The sequence below is a fragment of the Arachis ipaensis genome, chromosome B7, assembly GCF_059453495.1.
Source record: "Arachis ipaensis isolate K30076 ecotype BB chromosome B7, ASM5945349v1, whole genome shotgun sequence".
NCBI lineage: Eukaryota > Viridiplantae > Streptophyta > Magnoliopsida > Fabales > Fabaceae > Arachis > Arachis ipaensis.
Window position 1 is genome coordinate 79,999,490 of NC_142442.1, and position 7,706 is coordinate 80,007,195.

At 41.3% G+C, this 7,706-nt stretch overlaps 1 non-coding gene across 1 annotated transcript; it reads right to left on the reverse strand.

Moving 5' to 3' along the window:
* Nucleotides 1-540: 540 nt before the first annotated feature.
* On the reverse strand, nt 541-648 carry LOC148553119 (small nucleolar RNA R71). Its single transcript, XR_015892748.1, has one exon. It is a non-coding gene; the product is annotated as a small nucleolar RNA R71 (small nucleolar RNA).
* Between the last annotated feature and the right edge of the window lie 7,058 nt (nt 649-7,706).

Genomic DNA, 7,706 nt, shown 5'->3' on the forward strand with positions numbered 1-7,706 from the left:
TGTCATATGAGCAGGAGCAAGGACAAGAATATTCTTGTTGAAGCAGATCCAGAACCTGAAAGGACTCTGAAAAGGAAACTAAGAGAAGCTAAATTACAATAATCCAAAGATAACCCTTCAGAAATTTTCGAACAGGAAGAGGAGATGGCATCCGAAAATAATAATAATGCAAGGAGGATGCTTGGTGACTTTACTGCACCTAATTCCAATTTACATGGAAGAAGCATCTCCATTCCTGCCATTGGAGCAAACAATTTTGAGCTGAAACCTCAGCTAGTTTCTCTGATGCAGCAGAACTGCAAGTTTCATGGACTTCCATCTGAAGATCCTTTTCAGTTCTTAACTGAATTCTTGCAGATCTGTGATACTGTTAAGACTAATGGAGTAGATCCTGAAGTCTACAGGCTCATGCTTTTCCCTTTTGCTGTAAGAGACAGAGCTAGAATATGGTTGGACTCTCAACCTAAGGATAGCCTGAACTCTTGGGATAAGCTGGTCAAGGCTTTCTTAGCCAAGTTATTTCCTCCTCAAAAGCTGAGTAAGCTTAGAGTGGATGTTCAGACCTTCAGACAGAAAGAAGGTGAATCCCTCTATGAAGCTTGGGAGAGATACAAAGGACTGACCAAAAAGTGTCCTTCTGACATGCTTTCAGAATGGACCATCCTGGATATATTCTATGATGGTCTGTCTGAATTAGCTAAGATGTCATTGGATACTTCTGCAGGTGGATCCATTCACCTAAAGAAAATGCCTGGAGAAGCTCAAGAACTCATTGACATAGTTGCTAATAACCAGTTCATATACACTTCTGAGAGGAATCCTGTGAGTAATGGGACGCCTATGAAGAAGGGAGTTCTTGAAATTGATACTCTGAATGCCATATTGGCTCAGAATAAAATATTGACTCAGCAAGTCAATATGATTTCTCAGAGTCTGAATGGAATACAAGCTGCATCCAACAGTACTCAAGAGGCATCTTCTGAAGAAGAAGCTTATGATCCTGAAAACCCTGCAATAGCAGAGGTAAATTACATGGGTGAACCTTATGGAAACACCTATAACTCATCATGGAGAAATCATCCAAATTTCTCATGGAAGGATCAAAAGCCTCAACAAGGCTTTAATAATGGTGGAAGAAATAGGTTTAACAATAGTAAACCTTTTCCATCATCCACTCAGCAACAGACAGAGAACTCTAAACGAAATACCTCTAATTTAGCAAACTTAGTCTCTGATCTATCTAAGGCCACTGTGAGTTTCATGAATGAAACAAGGTCCTCCATTAGAAATTTCGAAGCACAAGTGGGCCAGCTAAGTAAAAGGATCACTGAAATCCCTCCTAGTACTCTCCCAAGCAATACAGAAGAGAATCCAAAAGGAGAATGCAAGGCCATTGAATTAATTACCATGGCCGAACCTGTAAGGGTGGGAGAGGATGTGAATCCCAGTGAGGAAGACCTCCTGGGACGCCCAGTGATAAATAAGGAGCTCCCCTCTGAGGAACCAAAAGAATCTGAGGCTCAACTAGAGACCATAGAGATTCTATTAAACCTCCTTATGCCATTCATGAGCTCTGATGAGTATTCATCTTCTGAAGAGAATGAGGACGTTACTGAAGAGCAAGTTACCAAGTACCTTGGTGCAATCATGAAGCTGAATGCCAAATTATTTGGTATTGAGACTTGGGAAGATGAACCTCCCTTGTTCACTAATGAACTGAGTGATCTGGATCAACTGACATTGCCTCAGAAGAAACAGGATCCTGGAAAGTTCTTAATACCTTGTACCATAGGCACCATGATCTTTAAAGCTCTGTGTGATCTTGGTTCAGGGATAAACCTCATGCCCCTCTCTGTAATAGAGAAATTGGGAATCTTTGGGGTGCAAGCTGCTAAAATCTCATTAGAGATGGCAGAAAATTCAAGAAAACAGACTTATGGACAAGTAGAGGACGTGTTAGTAAAGGTTGAAGGCCTTTACATCCCTACTGATTTCATAGTCCTAGATACTGGGAAGGATGAGGATGAATCCATCATCCTAGGAAGACCTTTCCTAGCCACAGTAAGAACTGTGATTGATGTGGACAGAGGAGAATTGATCCTTCAAATAAATGAGGACAACCTTGTGTTTACAACTCAAGGATCTCTCTCTGCATCCATGGAGAGGAAGCATAAAAAGCTTCTCTCAAAGCAGAGTCAAACAAAGCCCCCACAATCAAACTCTGAGTTTGGTGTTGGGAAGCCACAACCAAACTCTAAGTTTGGTGTCAAACCCCCATATCCAAACTCTAAGTTTGGTGTTGGGAGGTCTCAACAAAGCTCTGCACATCTGTGAGGCTCCATGAGAGCCCACTGTCAAGCTATTGACATTAAAGAAGCGCTTGTTGGGAGGCAACCCAATGTTTATTTATCTAATTTTCATTGTTTTTCATGTTTTATTAGGTTCATGATCATGTGGAGTCACAAAATAAATCAAAAAAATTGAAAACAGAATCAAAAACAGCAGAAAAAAAATCACACCCTGGAGGAAGACCTTACTGGCATTTAAACGCCAGTAAGAAGCATGTTTTGGGCGTTCAACGCCAGAACAGAGCATGGTTCTGGCGCTAAACGCCAGAAATGGGCAGCATCTGGGCGTTTGAACGCCAGAAATGCACCCTGGAGAAGAGCTGGCGCTGAACGCCCAGAACAAGCATGGTTCTGGCGTTCAACGCCAGAAATGGGCAACAAATGGGCGTTCAACGCCCAGAACAAACACCCATCTGGCGCTGAACGCCCAGAGTTGTGTGCAAGGGCATTTTGCATGCCTAATTTGGTGCAAGGTTGTAAATCCTTGAATACCTCAGGATCTATGGACCCCACAGGATCCCCACCTACCTCCACTCACTTCTTCTCACCCCTCTTTCACATAATTCCATAAACACTCTTCCCCAAAACCCTTCACCAATCACCTCAATCTCTCTTCCCCATCACCTCTTCACCACTCACATCCATCCACTTTTCCCCATAAACCTACCTCATAAACTCCACCTACCTTCAAAATTCAAAATCAATTTCCCACCCAAACCCACCTTAAATGGCCGAACTTACCCCCCCTCCCTTCCCTATATATAACCCTCCATTCTTCCTCATTTTCACACAACACAACCCTCTTTTCTCTTCTTGGCCAAAACACACCTCCCCCCTCCTCTCCATATTTTCTTCTTCTTCTTCATCTATTCTTTCTACTCTTGCTCGAGGGCGAGCAAAATTCTAAGTTTGGTGTGGTAAATGCATAAGCTTTTTGTTTTTCCATTACCATTGATGGCACCCAAGACCGGAGAATCCTCTAGAAAAGGGAAAGGGAAGACAAAAGCTTCCACCTCCGAGTCATGGGAGATGGAAAGGTTCATCTCCAAAGCTCATCAAGACCACTTCTATGATGTTGTGGCCAAGAAGAAGGTGATCCCCGAGGTCCCTTTCAAACTCAAGAGAAATGAGTATCCGGAGATCTGACATGAAATCCAAAGAAGAGGTTGGGAAGTTCTAACAAACCCCATCCAACAAGTCGGCATCCTAATGGTTCAAGAGTTCTATGCCAATGCATGGATCACTAGGAACCATGATCAAAGTAAGAACCCAAATCCAAAGAATTATATTACAATGGTTCGGGGGAAATACTTAGATTTTAGTCCGGAGAATGTGAGGTTGGCGTTTAACTTGCCTATGATGCAAGGAGATGAGCGCCCCTACACTAGAAGGGTCAACTTTAATCAAAGGTTGGACCAAGTCCTCATGGACATATGTGTGGAAGGAGCTCAATGGAAGATTGACTCCAAAGGCAAGCCGGTTCAACTAAGAAGACTGGACCTCAAGCCTGTGGCTAGAGGATGGTTGGAGTTCATCCAACGCTCCATCATCCCCACTAGCAACCGATCTGAAGTTACTGTGGATCGGGCCATCATGATCCATAGCATCATGATTGGAGAGGAAGTAGAAGTTCATGAAGTCATCTCCCTTAAACTCTACAAAATAGACGAAAAGCCCTCCCCTGGGGCAAGGCTAGATTTTCCTCATCTTATTTGCCATCTATGTCACTCAGTTGGAGCTTTCATAGAAGGAGACATTCACATTGAGGAAGAGAAGCCCATCACTAAGAAAAAGATGGAGCAAGTAAGAGAGCCCATTCATGGAGCTCAAGAAGCGCAGGAAGCTCATCACCATGAGATCCCGGAGATGCCTCAAATGCATTTTCCTCCACAAAACTATTGGCAGCAAATCAACACCTCCCTAGGAGAATTAAGTTCCAACATGGGACAACTAAGGGTGGAACATCAAGAGCACTCCATCATCCTTCATGAAATAAGAGAAGATCAAAAAGCAATGAGGGAGGAGCAACAAAGACAAGGAAGAGACATAGAAGAGCTCAAGGACATCATTGGTTCCTCAAGAAGGAAATGTCACCATCACTAAGGTGGACTCATTCCTTGTTCTTACATTCTCTGTTTTTCGTTTTCTCTATGTTAAAGTGCTTATCTATGTTTGTGTCTTCATTACATGATCATTAGTAGTTAGTAACTTTGTCTTAAAGTTATGAATGTCCTATGAATCCATCACCTCTCTTAAATGAAAAATGTTTTAATTCAAAAGAACAAGAAGTACATGAGTTTCGAATTTATCCTTGAACTTAGTTTAATTATATTGATGTGGTGACAATGCTTCTTGTTTTCTGAATGAATGCTTGAACAGTGCATATGTCTTTTGAAGTTGTTGTTTAAGAATGTTAAATATGTTGGCTCTTGAAAGAATGATGACAAGGAGACATGTTATTTGATAATCTGAAAAATCATAAAAATGATTATTGAAGCAAGAAAAAGCAGCAAAGAACAAAGCTTGCAGAAAAAAAAATAGGCGAAAAAAAAATAGAAAGAAAAAGAAAAAGCAAGCAAAAAAGCCAAAAGCTCTTAAAACCAAGAGGCAAGAGCAAAAAGCCAATAACCCTTAAAACCAAAAGGCAAGGGCAAATAAAAAGGATCCCAAGGCTTTGAGCATCAGTGGATAGGAGGGCCTAAAGGAATAAAATCCTGGTCTAAGCGGCTAAACCAAGCTGTCCCTTACTATGTGCTTGTGGCGTGAAGGTGTCAAGTGAAAACTTGAGACTGAGCAGTTAAAGTCAAGGTCCAACGCAAAAAAAGAGTGTGCTTAAGAACCCTAGACACCTTTAATTGGGGACTTTAGCAAAGCTGAGTCACAATCTGAAAAGGTTCACCCAATTATGTGTCTGTGGCATTTATGTATCCGGTGGTAATACTGGAAAACAAAGTGCTTAGGGCCACGGCCAAGACTCATAAAGTAGCTGTGTTCAAGAATCAACATACTGAACTAGGAGAATCAATAACACTATCTGAACTCTGAGTTCCTATAGATGCCAATCATTATGAACCTCAATGGATAAAGTGAGATGCCAAAACTATTCAAGAGGCAAAAAGCTACAAGTCCCGCTCATCTGATTGGAGCTATGTTTCATTGATAGTTTGGAATTTATAGTATATTCTCTTCTTTTTATCCTATTTGATTTTCAGTTGCTTAGGGACAAGCAACAATTTAAGTTTGGTGTTGTGATGAGCGGATAATTTATACGCTTTTGGCATTGTTTTTAGTATGTTTTTAGTAGGATCTAGTTACTTTTAGGGATGTTTTCATTAGTTTTTATGTTAAATTTACATTTCTGGACTTTACTATGAGTTTGTGTGTTTTTCTATGATTTCAGGTATTTTCTGGCTGAAATTGAGGGACTTGAGCAAAAATCAGATTCAGAGGTTGAAGAAGGACTGCTAATGCTGTTGGATTCTGACCTCCCTGCACTCAAAGTGGATTTTCTGGAGCTACAGAACTCAAAATAACGCGCTTCCAATTGCGTTGGAAAGTAGACATCCAGGGCTTTCCAGCAATATATAATATTCTATACTTTGCCCAAGTTTAGATGACGCAAACTGGCGTTCAACGCCAGCTCTCTGCCCAATTCTAGCGTCCAACGCCAGAAACAAGTTGCAAAGTGGAGTTCAACGCCCAAAATGGCACAAAAGCTAGCGTTCAACTCCAAGAATGACCTCTCCACGTGTAGACTTCAAGCTCAGCCCAAGCACATACCAAGTGGGCCCCAGAAGTGGATTTATGCATCATTTACTTACTTCTGTAAACCCTAGTAGCTAGTTTATTATAAATAGGACTTTTTACTATTGTATTAGACATCTTTGGACTATCTTTTGATCTTTGGATCATCTTTGGATTCCTGGTTCTTAGATCAGAGAGGCTGGCCATTCAGCCATGCCTGAACCTTTCACTTATGTATTTTTCAACGGTAGAGTTTCTACACTCCATAGATTAAGGTGTGGAGCTCTGCTGTTCCTCAAAGATTAATGCAAAGTACTACTATTTTTCTATTCAACTCAACTTATTCTGCTTCTAAGATATTCATTCGCACTTCAACCTGAATGTGATGAACGTGACAATCATCACCATTCCCTATGAACGCGTGCCTGACAACCACTTCCGTTCTACCTTCGATTGAATGATTATCTCTTGGATCTCTTAATCAGAATCTTCGTGGTATAAGCTAGATTGATGGCGGCATTCATGAGAGTCCGGAAAGTCTAAACCTTGTCTGTGGTATTCTGAGTAGGACTCTGGGATTGAATGACTGTGACAAGCTTCAAACTCGTGATTGCTGGGCGTAGTGACGGACGCAAAAGGAGGGTGAATCCTATTCCAGCATGATCGAGAACCTCAGATGATTAGCCGTGATGTGACAGAGCATTTGGACCATTTTCACAAGAGGATGGGATGTAGCCATTGACAACGGTGATGCCCTTACATAAAGCCAGCCATGGAAAGGAGTAGGACTGATTGGATGAAGACAGCAGGAAAGCAGAGGTTCAGAGGAACGAAAGCATCTCTATGCGCTTATCTGAAATTCTCACCAATGAATTACATAAGTGTTTCTATCCTTGTTTTCTATCTATTTATTATTTATGTTCGAAAACTCCATAACTATTTTATATCCGCCTGACTGAGATTTACAAGGTGACCATAGCTTGCTTCATACCAACAATCTCCGTGGGATCGACCCTTACTCACGTAAGGTTTATTACTTGGATGACCCAGTGCACTTGCTGGTTAGTTGTATCGAAGTTGTGACAAATTATGAATTGAGATTAGAGCATCAAGTTTTTGGAGCCATTACCAGAGATCACAATTTCGTGCACCAGGTACCCCATATCTGGTGAAAATGTGTTTCTTGAGGAACTGAAGAACAATTGTTGCATCACATGTGGTTGTTGCTATGGCCTCCACCCATTTGGAGACATATTCCACTGCCACTAATATGTATTTGAAAGAATATGATGGGAGGAAAAGGGCCCCATGAAATCTATGTCCCAAAGATCAAATAATTCCACTTCTAGAATGAAATTTTGAGGCATTTCATTCCTCCTTATTAGCCCTCAAGCTCTTTGTCATTCATTGCATTGGTGCACAAATGCTCTGGCATCCTTGAATATGGTTAGCCAATAAAATCCACTTTGGAGCACTTTAGCAGCTATTCTCTTTAGCCCAAAGTGTCCACCATAAGCTGAGCCATGGCAATGCCACAGTATGTTTCTCATTTCATATTCAGGAACACACCTCCTGATCATTCCATCTAGACATCTCTTGAACAAAAAAGGTTCA